We start from the raw sequence: 13,659 nt of genomic DNA on the forward strand, positions 1-13,659 counted from the left end.
GTGAGAAATGACTCATGTCAGATCAATAAAGAACTCTTCAAAACTCAACAAAAGGGATGTCTGGGTGGCTCAGCAGTTGAGTGCCTGCCTTCAGCTCAGGTCATGGTCCTGGGATCGAGTCCCACGTCAGGCTCCCTGTTTGGAGCCTGCTTCTCCCTCTGCCTATGTCTCTGCCTCCCTCTCTGTCTCATGAATAAATAAATAAAATCTTAAAAAAAAAAAAAAAAGCAAAGAGGATACTGCATTTGTTCACCACCATAAGCTATTAGGGAAATGCAAATTCAACCACAGTAAGATTATTACATACCTGTAAAAATAACAAAAATAATAAATAGTGACAATATCAAGTTCTGATGAGGATGCACAGAAAGGCATTTGTTGTATATTGCTGATGGGACTATTAAATAATACAGCCACTCTGGACTATAGTCTGGCAAGTATTTTTTAAATAATTATTTTGATAGGGCAGCCCGGGTGGCTCAGCGGTTTAGCGCCGCCTTCGGCCCAGGGAGTGATCCTGGAAACCTGGGATCCAGTCCCATGTCGGGCTCCCTGTGTGGAGCCTGCTTCTCCCTCTGCCTGTCTCTGCCTCTCTCTCTCTCTCTCTCTTTCTGTGTCTCTCATGAATAAATAAATAAAAATCTTTAAAAAAATAATTATTTTGATACAATCTATCGTAAGTCAGTAGAGGTTTCACTCTGCCATAGATGCATCTCTGAAGAGCCCTGTACCATTCAACTGATGAGTGTCTAAATGATGTACTATCTTTTATCCCAGCCACCTTCCATGTCCATTAATTGCATCCCAATCAATCCAGATGACCAAATAGTTCTTTATCCCCTAAGTAAGCTTAAAATGGTTGCTTCAGGTATTCCTAGATCTGCAACCCTCTTAAATCCCAGGTAAATCATGAGAGGAATCGGCTCCAGTGGGTGGCAAATTGGCTACCCTTTAAGGACTGCTGCAGCCTCTTTGCTAGCTTCAGTCTGGCGACAGCCTGGCAGTTTCCTCTAAAACTAAACATATACTTACTAAATGACCTAGCACTCCTGGGCATTTATCCCAGAAAAATGAAAACATGTCCACACAAGAACATGTATGCAAATTTTCATAGCTGATTTATCCATAATCACCCCAAATGAGGAACAACCTACATGTCCTTCAGTGAGCAAATGGTTAAATTGTCATCCATCCAGATCATGAAATACTAAACAATAAAAGGAACAAACTTGAGGCCCCTGGCTGGCTCAGCTGCCGGAGCGTGAAACTCTTGATCTTGAGGCCATGGGTTCAAACCCCACATTTAGTATAGAGCTCACTTAAAAAAAAAAAAAAAAAAAAGGAACTATTGATCCATGCAACAACTTGGATGGATCTTAAAGGAATTATGCTGAGTGAAAAAAAAAACAATCACAAAGGTGATATATATATATATATATATATATATATATATCCATTTTTATAACATTATCAACATCGGGAGAGATGGAGAATAGATTAGTGGTTGCCGGGGTTAGGGATGGTGGAACAAGGGTATGTGTGTCTGACTATAAGGGTAGCAAGGGGTAAGGTCTTTGTGATAATGCAATGGTTCTGTGTCTTGATTATGGTGTGATTACATGAATTTATACAAAATAATGAAACTTAACAACTACAAACACAAATGGGTGGATGTAAAACTGGTGAAATCTGGATTATATCAATGTCAATTTTCTGGTTTTATATAAAATGTCATTAAGGGAAACTAAGGGTTACACCAGGCCTTTCTGTAATATTTTTACAACTTCCTATAAATCTATATTTAGTTCTAAATAAAAAGTAAAAAAAAAAAAAAAAAAAAAAAGCCTGTGGGAAATTAGATAAAGGCTGACATTATGAATCAGATTAAAATCCTTTCATTTTCTGGGGTGCCTGGGTGGCTTAGTTGGTTAAGGCAACTGCCTTTGGCTCAGGTCATGGTCCCAGGATCCTGGGATGGAACTCCATGTCAGGCTCCCTGCTAAGCAGGGAGCCTGCTTCTCCCTCTGCCTCTGCTGCTCCCCCTGCTTGCGCTGTGTGTGTGTGTGTGTAATAAAATCTTTAAAAAAAATAAAATCCTATCATTTTTGACTACACATAGAAAATCCTAAAGACTCCACCAAAAACTACTAAAAGTAATAAAAGAATTAAGTAAAGTGGCAGGATACAAAATTATACCCAGAAATTGATAGCCTTTCTATACACTAGTAATGAAATAGCAGAAAAAGAAATTAAAAAAAGAATTCTATTTACAATTGCACCAAAAAGAATAAAATGCCTAGGAATAAATTTAACCAAAGAGGTAAAAGAACTACATACTCTGAAAACTATAAAACACTAATGAAAGAACTTGAAGATGATACAAACAAATGGAAAGATACTCCATACTCATGGATTGGAGGAATTAATATTGTTAAAATTTCCATATTGCCCAAAGCAATCTAGATTCAGTGCAGTCTCTATCAAAATACCAACAGCATTTTTCAAAAAAGTAGAACAAATAATACTAAAATCTGTATGGAACCACAGAAGACCCTGAATAGCCAAAGTCATCGTTAGAAGAAAGAACAAAGCTGGTGCTATCACAATACCAGACTTGAAGACATACTACAAAGCTGTAGTAATGAAAACACTGGCACAAAAATAGACACATTGATCAATGGGACAGAATAGAGACCCCAGAAATCATCCCAAAATTATATGGTCAATCTATAACAAAGGAGGCAAGAATATACAATAGGGAAAAGACAACCTCTTTAATAAATGATGCTGGGAAAACTGGACAGCTACATGTAAAAGAATGAATCTTTTTTTTTTTTTTTAACTGTATTTATTTTTTCATCAGAGAAGGGGGTGGGCAGAGACACAGGCAGAGGGAGAAGCAGGCTCCATGCAGGGAGCCCAACATGGGACTCGATTCCGGGTCTCCAGGGTCATGCCCTGGGCTGAAGGCAGCACTAAACCACTGAACCAACCAGGCTGCCCGAAACTAGACTACTTTCTAACACCATGCACAAAAATAAACTTGAAATGGATTCAAGGGGCACCTGGGTGGCTCAGTGGTTGAATGTCTGCCTTAGGCTCAGGTCATGATCCCAGGGTCCTGGGATCGAGTCCCGTGTTGGGCTCCCCATAAGGAACCTGCTTTTCTCTCTCCCTGCATGGAGCCTGCTTCTCCCTCTGCCTGTGTCTCTGCCCCCCCTCCCCCGTGTCTGTCATGAATAAATAAAATAGATTTTATTTTATTGCCCTAAATAAATAAAATCTTTTAAAAAATCATAAAATTAAAAAGAAATGGATTCAAGACCTAAATATAAGACCTAAAACCATAAAAATCCTAGAAGAGAGCACAAGCAGTAATTTCTGACATTGGCTGTAGCAACACTTTTCTAGATATGCCTCCTGAAGCAAGGGAAACAAAAGCAAAAGTAAACTATTGAGACTACATCAAAATAAAAAGCTTTTTGCATGGCAGAAGAAATCAAGAAAACAAAAATAAGATATTTGCAAATGATATATCTGCTAAGGGATTAATACCCAGAATATATGAAGAACTTCTGGGCAGCCTGGGTGGCTTAGTGGTTTAGCACCGCCTTTGGCCCAGGGCCTGATCCTGGAGTCCCAGGATCGAGTCCCATGTCAGGCTCCCTGCATGGAGCCTGCTTCTCCCTCTGCCTGTGTCTCTGCCAATCTTTCTCTCTGTGTCTCTCATTAATAAATAAATAAAATCTTAAAAAAATATATTAAAAGAACTTTTACAACTCATCATCAAAAAAGCCCAATCTGATTTAAAAATGGGCAGAGGACCTGAAGAGACATTTTTCCAAAGAGGTTACACAGAGAGCCAACAAGTACCTGACATATGCTCAACATCGCTAATCACCAAGGAAATGCAAATCAAAACTACAATCACTTTATATCTGTCAGAATGACTAGAATCAAAATGACAAGAAACAAGTCTTGGGAAAGATGTGGAGAAAAAGCAATTGTTGTTGGGAATGTAATGTAATGTACAGCCACTGTGGGAAACCTAGAGGGACCTAGAAGGTACTATGCTAAGTGAAATAAATCAGACTGAGAAAGACAAATACAATAGTGTTCCACTGATAAGTAGAATCTAAAAAAGAAAATTATTGGGATGCCTGGGTGGCTCAGCGGTTGAGCATCTGCCTTTGACTCAGGGTGTGATCCTGGAGTCCCTGGATCAAGTCCCACATCGGGCTCCCTGCATGGAGCCTGCTTCTCCCTCTGCCTGTATCTCTCTGCCTCTCTGTGTGTCTCTCATGAATAAATAAAATCTTTTTTTAGGGATCCCTGGGTGGCGCAGCGGTTTAGCGCCTGCCTTTGGCCCAGGGCGCGATCCTGGAGACCCGGGATCGAATCCCACGTCGGGCTCCCGGTGCATGGAGTCTGTCTCTCTCTCTCTCTCTCTCTGTGACTATCATAAATAAATAAAAAATTAAAAAAAATAAAAATAAAATCTTTTTTTAAAAAAGGAAATTATTAAATAAAAAGCAGAATCAGACCTATAAATACAGAGAACAAACTGATGGTTGCCATAGGGGAAGTGAGTGGTGGGAAGATGAGCAAAATGGGTGAAGGGGAGAAGGAGATACAGAAATAAAAGGCACAGCACAGGGAATCTAGTCAGTGATATAGCATTGTGTGGCAACAAATGGCAGCTACACTTGTATTGAACATAGCATAATGTATAAACGTATTAAATCACTAAGTTGTACACTTAGAAACTAATACTATGTTGCATGTCAACCATACTCAAGTAAAAAATAAATTTTAGGGACGCCTGGTCACTCAGTGGTTGTGTCTGCCTTAGGCTCAGGGCGTGGTCCTAGAGTCCCAGGATCCAGTCCCACATCGGGCTCCCTGCATGGACCCTGCTTCTCCCTCTGCCTATGTCTCTGCCTCTCTCTCTGGGCCTCTCATGAATAAATAAATAAAATCTTAAAACAATTTTTTAATCCTATCATCTTGGGATGCCTGGATGGCTCAGTTGGTAGAACATGTGACTTTGGATTTCAGGGTCATGAGTTCAAGCTTCACTTTGGGCACAGAGCTTACTCGAAAAATAAATTTGTAAAATATTTATTTAGGTTATAGCCCATCTTTGGGCTATAGTCTGTTACTTGCCGGTGTGGCAGTAGGTGGGAGGTTGGGGTCGTAGAAGGTCATTCTGGTTACTGCTGTTCTATCAGAAGCTCTGCCTGCCAGCAACAACCATGCCTGGCCTAAGGCAGCTATTTCTTGAAGAATGAATGAATTGGCAGTAATAACAGTTGGTAACAGTTTAATAACCATAGAATTGGCAACATCTCTCCAAGGGGTGCACACCACAAGTCCTTGGACAGAAGATGGAGCTCCAGGACCAGATGTTCTCTTACCCCTTTGGCCCTGGTACCTCAAAACCCTCTGAACTCAGCCTGTATACTCATGGACAAGACTCTGAGTTCTTCTCTGGGCACAGAAGGTATAAAAGGCTACATACTCTATAAGGGCAATTTCACTGCTACAGAGTCTCCAACACCTTGTAGGGTGTTTTGCATGTTGTTTGTGCTAAATAAAGTCATTCAACAAAGCTGGCTGAGGGTTTGTGCCCAAAGCCATGCACTGTTCTAGGCAGTAGGGGAACACCAGTGAATGAGACAAAGTTCCTGCCTCTAGGAAGCTGGCATTCAGGAGAGACAGACAATATATAAGAAGAACTTTCAAGTATCACAAGGGTCTTGATAATAGAGGTGGTCTTCCAGAGGAGGCTACACTGAGATCAGGGAGACCTGAATGGTGAAAAGGAGCTAGGCAGGAGAAAAGCATTCCAGGAGGGAACAGAATGTGCAGAGGCCCAGAGGCAAGAATGAGTTTGGGCAAGAGCACAGGGTGAAGCTGGAGAGATGAAGTTGAAGGGGAAGGGAGGGGCCAGGTCCCAGAGGCCCTTATAACCCAGTGTTTCTTTTACTCTTCAGCTACCAGAGTTGAGGATTGGCTCAGAGAGGCTCCAGGCTAGCCCTAGGCCCAGGCAAGAAATGGGAGAATCAGAATAATGTGATTCCACTCCTATATTCTCCAAGCCAGAGAACCCACATTTGAAAAACCCTAACGGAGATCTCCCGTAGTCTGTTCCCCCCTCACCTCCTCCATGCTCCACAGCCACCTTACATACACTTCTTGGGATACAATAGGAAAGGGAAGTCCTTTGTCCTTTATGGGTTTCCTGGGAATGACAGCCACAGAGGAGGTCTTGGTTCCTTCTCTTTATTATGAACAGGTAAGCTAAAGTTAGACTGGTTGCAGCCCTGAAGATAAACCCCCCTTGTCATTTCACCAGAAGATGGGTGATGTCAAAGAAATGGGGTTCCATGTGTCTCTCCTTCCTCTACCCTGCCTTCTCTGGCTTCCCTTTGGGAAGGGATGGAGGCTGTAGAAGAACTGTTATCCCAATCTTGTCTCACTCTTGTCAGCCCCTGCCTCTCCCTTCTTCCTTTAAGCCACCTCCAGATTCTCACGGTTTCCCCAGCATGCCCTATTTTTACCCCTGTGCTATGCGTGCTGTTCGCCCTGCTTGGAAGATCATTCACATTTTGTGAGCACCCATCATGCTGCTGAATTATCCCTCACAGGACCCTTTGGTTTTCTTTACTGTAAAAATGTTACTACTTCCCTCATAATTCCTGCTAAGGAAGTGGAGGCTCAGAGATAGGAGAGGACTTGCCAAAGATCCCAGAGTCAATACACGGCAGAGTTGGGATCAAGCCCAGGTCCATCTACCCTCTCTGTAGCCTTTGCCCTTGAACCACACTATGTTGCCTCAAATGTTTTAACATCTCCTGGTAATCATGCTTCTTTTCCAAAGTCCAGTTTGAATGTCCCCTCCTCAAGTGCACTTCTCAAACCACAGGGGGCCACACTTCTACTGTGCTTCCTTAGCACACCATGCAGATGGCTTTCCCCCACGCATCTCACCTGTTATGATCAATCCAGCTGGCTGCCCATTCTCTGCTTTACTAGACCAAAGGCCATCACAGTCACCATGTTCCCAGATCCTAGCAAAATGGCAAGGACACAGTAGGCATCAGTGAGGGTTTTCTCAACAGGTGATTGAATAAGTGAACAAATGAGCTGCTGGGAGGGAAAGCATGTGGGAAGTTGACCCCAGTCTCAAGGCCCAGGTGAGTTTGCACAGGCCCTTTCTCTTTCTTTCCAGTGTCCCAGCATAGTGAATTAACTGTTACCTGTCCCATTCCCAGTGATCTTTCTGTACAATGAGAATTCCTTAAACCATCCCCTGCCCGGCCTCCATAGTCTGATACGCTGGGGCAAATCCATTGGCCTCTGCTGTTATTTCAGCCTCAGATCAAATTTCTTGACAGAGAAGTGGGCACTGGGAAAGCCCTCTGAACAACAGAGGGCTCACTGCCACTCAGTGCTCAACACAATGGTAGGTTGCTCAGCCAGAAATTAGTCACATCTGTTGAACATGAATGACTTTATATTAGCAAATGTACAAACATTTTATGTGATTTTAACCAAAGTATATCGAAGGGAAAAAAGCTCGAGGCAAATATGCTAAAATACTAATAATTTGGGGTAGTAGGAATATAAATAAGGGTTATTTTCTTCTTTATACTTTTCCTGCAACTTTTTAAAAAGAAAAGGCCCTGCCATATATGGGGTGCAACTAAACACAGATAGCCCTATCTATTGACCAATTATGTTCCTCCTTCCCAAAGGTAGAAGTCCTGACATCCCAAGGGTGTCCTCTACCTCTGACAACACCCTCCCACTGACCTACCCTTTCTAAGACCTAGACCTCTTCCTTTCTGAGATTTGGCTTTCCATTCTGGGACCTACCCCATGGTCTTTCAACACTTAAATTACCTACAGTGGGTTTCCTATTTGTTACTTGAAACTAAAGATCTTTAATATAGACACCAAAAGGTAAGAGCTATCTGAGAAGATCCACGTGTGTGCAGTTACTGTGTTTCTAAATTGGTATACCATGCAATTATGATTTATATCTACTGTCCTTGCCAGTACCTGTGTTATAAGCCAGTCTTACAAATAGGATTCCAGAAAACCAGAATCACGTGGTCTAGGCATTGCTTTCCTGGCAATCAGAGAGGAGTTTGAGAAACTGATTGCATATCTTTTAAATCATTTCTCTTGTCAATTGTGTTAGTTTATAGGCAGGAAGTGCATGGTGTGTTTAGGGAACAATCAAGAGATCTGTATGGTTAGTTAGTGTGACTATGTGGAAGAACAACAACAACAACAACAACAAAAAGCTATAAAGTTCAGAAAGGGCTCTGTTGAAGTCCCCAACTTCCAAGCTGAGAGCTGGACTTTCTCCTGGGGTGAAGGGGGTGCTGAGAGCTTCTGAATACCCACATGTGATCTCTGTTTTCATAAAGAAAATTGGCAGCAGGAAGAAAATAGACTGGTGACAGTGCCTGGCTTTTCAGGTCTACTCTCACCATGTATTCTGGTTTCAATCTTACCTGGGCTTTCAGTTTTTCCAGAAAGCTACTTAGGTCTTTCTATACTCTGGTCTGCTCTTTTTTTTTTTTAAAGATTTTATTTATTTATTCATGATAGACATAGAGAGAGGCAGAAACACAGGCAGAGAGAAACAGGCTCCGTGGCTGGAGCCCGACGTGGGACTCAATCCTGGGACTCCAGGATCGTGCCCTGGGCCAAAGGCAGGCGCTAAACCGCTGAGCCACCCAGGGATCCCCTGGCCTGCTCTCTTAAATGGCTAATTCAAATCTATGTCAGTCTTAGACCTCTGACCCCATCATCCCCAACTTGACAGAACATACCATCACATGCGGACACTCAACTTCTGCCTTCAAATTTACAAGTACACCGACTTCTGCTCCCTCCTTCTTCCTGAGGCCAACCCCTTCCACCACCCTAGGTATATCTTTCTCTATGTATCTTCAACCTTTTTCTCTCATAGCTTTTAACATTTACACATAATGGAGTCCCTCCCAACTTAAAACAAATAACCTTTCCTCATTCATACCTTTCTGGATTGTTCTATTTTCTCCAATACCTTCCACTGAAAAATTTTCTGAGAGCTGCCTACATTCAATCTTTCCACTTTATCTCCCACTCATTACTTCAGCCTTCTGATACTGTCTGTACTCCACTAAAATAGCACCAGTGACCATTCCTAAATGCAGCTGTCAGAAACCTGGAAATCCTCAATTTCTCAGTCCATCACCCTCCAAGTCTTATCAGCCTCCAGGTCCTCCCTGATCATTGTGCCTTCTAAATAGTTCTCATTTCCATCATTAATGCCCCACCATCCCCAAACCATTCCTCATCCAAGATTCTATCTTATCACTTCTTACCCCTGCCCCCTTCCCCTTCAGTCTCCCTGCAGTGACAGAATTAGCTGTCTAAAACCCAAATCTAATGTATCACCCTTGCTTAAAGCCCCTCAATGGCCCTCGGAATAAAATTCACATAATCTGACCCCCAATCTGTGGGCCAGAAACAAGGGGACACTTAGCTCTGTACATTTACAAAGATCTTGTAATAGACCAATGAACACGGTAATTAGATGACAGTTCACCATAAGAGATGGTTAGTGGATGGAAGTTCAATCAACAGGAGGTTAAGAAAGAAGTGGAGGCTGGTGCAAGCCATCTTGGCAGGAAAGCAGATAGAATGGTAACTTGTGGGTAAGGTTAAGGTTAAAGGTTTTGCTTGACTTTTTAAGATTCAAGCGATTAAAACGTGAAGAGAATCAAGCAATTGAAAAGGGGATAGTTGTTAGGAAAGGTTCTGGCAATGACACAAATGGGAGACTGAGCACACACTGCTAGAAGGAATATAAATTGTAGTCACTTTTCTGGAATATAATTTGAAAATCACATAATCATTTAAAAAAGTAAAATTTCCATCCTTTTGTGACTCAGTAACTTTACTTCTAGAAGGGATTTCTTTTCCCCCTGAGAAAACAAGCATGGATGTGTACTTTTAGCACTACAGGGATGTTTGTCAATTTGTACTTTGAAGGAAAAAAAAATGGAATAACCTAAAATGTCAAAAGAGGATTTTGGTCAGTTTATGGTACATCCATTCAGTGAAATGCTGGGTAGTCATTTAAACAAATATAGAATATGTAAAACTGAGACAATACAACATTTACAATGCCATCCTATTTTTGTAGAAAACAAAGTTTTTATGTGCAAAGTCTAGGAAGGACATACAATGGAATATTAACAAGAGATACCTCTGGACAATGTGTTTTTAGTTTTTTTTTATTCTTTGCACTTCCTAAAGTTTCCTATCATGAATAGGAATACCTGAATAAAGAAAACAATCTATGGCTGGCTGGCTTAGTCAAAGGAGCAGGTGACTCTTGATCTCGGGGTTGTTTGAGCCCTATGTGGGGTATATAGGTTAATTAAAAACAAAAGAAAACAAAAACAGGAGTGCCTGGGTGCCTCAGTGGGTTAAGCATCTGATTCTTCATTTCAGCTCAGGTCATGATCTCAAGATTAGCTGGGCATGGAGGCCAGCTTATAATTTTTTTCTCTCCCTTTCGATCTTCCCTTCCTTCCTCTCACCACCCCAACTCATGCACTCTCTCTAAAAAACAAAAACAATTTATAAAATCACACACTCTCTCACACACACACACACACACTCTCTCTCTCTCTCTCACACACACACACACACACACACACACACACACACACACACACAGTGAGTCCATTCATACGAAGTTTAAGAACAAGCAAAACTTCTACGGTAAAAGCAGCCAGAATACTGGTTTTCTCTGAGGAGCTTTAGTCTGGGAAGACATACAAGGTAACTTTCTGGGATAATTAAACATACTGAGCATCTGGTCTTTGGTGTAAGTATACATAAGGTTAAGCGTTACAAAACTCTAAGATTCGAGCATTTTACCGTGTGTCAATTATATCTCCTTTATTTATTTATTTATTTTTATATCTCCTTTAAAAGAAAAGACACCCACAAGACAGAAGGGAAAGAAGAAGCAGGTAACGTCACTGAACAATTTTGAAGTGAAAAAGGAAGAGGATGAAGTTCTGTGACAAGATCTCAAATTCCTCAGGAAGTAGGCTGTAATGTGTTGAGAGTGAGGAGGATGCAGGTGGGCTTGGATTTGAGAAAGGGGACACAACAGAGCAGTGCCTATGTAGAAATGCACAGGGGCTCCCTAGAACTGGGTCACAAAAGTGGGCACTGACATCTGGGCTCCTTAGTTTGCTGCAATATATGCCAGGATTCTGCAACATAAAGAACAAGAGAGAAATCAAATGGTTCACTTTAACTCTGGGAATTGTGACAGCTCTGGGTTGTAGTGGAGAGGAGCATGAAACCAACAGAATTTTAGTAAAGAGAACTGGGAGGAGTAGTGAGGACAGAAAGGCCTTGAGGGGAGTGTGGAACTGGAGCACTAAAGGCTGTGGTCAGCAAGGGTTTGGTTCTAAGGTCTGGAGGGTGAAGCAGTTCATAGTGAAGGCTATACTCAAAGCACGGCACTGCTGGGAGGGAGAGGAGCAAAGAAAGCAAATATTCACTAAGCATCCATCTACCCACCACCAGGCACTTCAGAGAGAGCAGCCCACTGAAAGAGCACCTGAACTTTGCAAGGATGCACTGCCATTATGTTTATAGATGAGGAAACACCCTAGATCACTCACCAAGGGGCAGTTTCAAATTCAGATTTGACTCAAGGCCTCTTTCCACTACATTCAGCAGCTACACAAGTCAAATCAGGAGCACCAGAACCAGAATTTTAAGAAATCCACATATGTAGACATTGAGAGTTACCTAGGTAGCTGGTGGAGGGGAAAGTATCAATTGCCTACATCTGGGGAAATACTGTCTGGTAGCAACTAGAAGAGGATAAAGTACTCCAAGGAGATGGCATATGCTTCAGGGGCATTGTCTTAGAAGACAGGGCATCAGAGTGGCAAAAGAGAAACACAGATGCATTCCCTGGTTCCAAGACTCAAGGGAAAATGAAGTTACCTGCTTAAGGGTTTCCTGAAGTGGTATCTTCAAGAGAATATCAGGTTTCAGTTTACCAGGGTTAGAAATCTGGGAGTTTGAGGCATCATTCTGAGAGTTACCAAGAAGGGCAGACAGAAGAGGAAAGGGGTAAAGCCTCCAGAGGCAGGAGAGTCTCAGCATTCTGTTGGCTGAGCTCATAGTCATGAGGGAGAGATTTGAGGGGCTGGTGGCTCCATCAGGGGAAAAGTATATGGAGTACACCACCAGAGGCATGGCAAAAAAAAAAAAAAAAAAAAAAAAGGTCAGGCATTATCTGCCTCATTGAGAAAAGCCTCAACTTAATCCCTCCCCTTTCTCTCCTTCCTTTATCTGTATCTAGGATGAACTATTAGCAGGGGGCAAGCTACAGACTGTTGAAAACAGTAATAGGAGCTATAACTTACTGAACATCTATTGCATGCTAAATAACTGCAGCAGCAATTCACTTCATCTGGACTGCAAGGCTACAACCCATTTTACAGATGATGAAAGTGAAGCCTACAGAGTTGAAGTCACAGCCAGGATTTGAAACCAGGTTTGTCTGGCATCAGAGTTTGAATCATCCTTTACTCTGTTAATTGATGGCAAAAATTTTATACATAACCCTCACAATCAATTGTGAAGTGGTCATTTTTAAAAATGGATTCTGACCTACGGTGAACAAACTCTTCTTGCAGACTTATTAGACTGAGCAAAAGACATTCTAGTTTACACATATGATCTACATTTAAAAAAAACAAAACAAAAATGGAAGCCCACATCTTCAGATAAGCAACAGGGTAGACTCTGATGGTGACAGGAATTCGTAGCTCACAGAAATGAGTTCTTTGCATAAGGTCAGACAGTGGGGAAGAGAAAGGCAAAGAACTAAGACATTTCCTCTTATTTTTTTTTAAATAGTTTTTTTTTTTTTTTTAAGATTTTATTTATTCATGAGAGACATACAGAGAGAGAGAAAGGCAGAGACACAGGCAGAAGGAGAAGCGGGCTCCATGCAAGGAGCCCGACGTGGAACTCGATCCCAGGTCTCCAGGATCACACCCTGGGCTGCAGGTGGTGCTAAACCGCTGCACCACCGGGGCTGCCCACATTTCCTCTTAGAAACAAAAAACAAGGACGCCTGGGTGGCTCAGTGGCTTGGCACCTGCCTTTGGCCCAGGGCATGATCCTGGAGTCCCGGGATTGAGTCCCATGTCGGACTCCCTGCATGGAGCCTGCTTCTCTCTCTGCCTGTGTCACTGCCACTGTCTCTCATGAATAAATATTTAAAAAACCAAAAACAATAAACAAGTAAAAATACCTTAGGAGGGGAGCTCCAATAGTCCAGACTTCATTAGATCAAAGGTGATTCTTCTTTAGGTACTCATTCACAAGGACATAGGTCTGTTCTAGCAGGAGTCATGGCATCCCTTATCAAACGGACAGTTACAACTCCAAGAAAATATTCCTTCAAACACACTACCAAGGAGAAAGGAAACAATGACACTTGTTTTGGGCTCTTCATATACATTTGATTTAACCTATAAACCAATCCTGAGACAGATGGTGTACACTTTACAGTTGGAGAAACTAAAGAACTTGCCTGAGGACAGA

General features: G+C 42.0%; 1 protein-coding gene and 1 pseudogene across 9 annotated transcripts in view; one reads left to right on the plus strand and one right to left on the minus strand.

The window, feature by feature from the left end:
• Positions 1 to 13,659, plus strand: part of RNF44 (ring finger protein 44) — a 35,984-nt gene that overhangs the window by 20,907 nt on the left and 1,418 nt on the right. For all 9 annotated transcript variants that reach the window (XR_013378071.1, XR_013378073.1, XR_013378067.1 and 6 more), the window contains 3 exons: positions 5,358 to 5,503; positions 11,011 to 11,161; positions 12,407 to 12,601. The gene's annotated coding sequence lies outside the window, so the exon portion shown is untranslated. The remainder of the gene's footprint in view (positions 1 to 5,357; positions 5,504 to 11,010; positions 11,162 to 12,406; positions 12,602 to 13,659) is intronic.
• On the minus strand, positions 834 to 1,400 carry LOC144311852 (mitochondrial import receptor subunit TOM7 homolog pseudogene; annotated as a pseudogene).

The sequence above is a fragment of the Canis aureus genome, chromosome 4 (assembly GCF_053574225.1).
Source record: "Canis aureus isolate CA01 chromosome 4, VMU_Caureus_v.1.0, whole genome shotgun sequence".
Taxonomy (NCBI): Eukaryota; Metazoa; Chordata; class Mammalia; order Carnivora; family Canidae; genus Canis; species Canis aureus.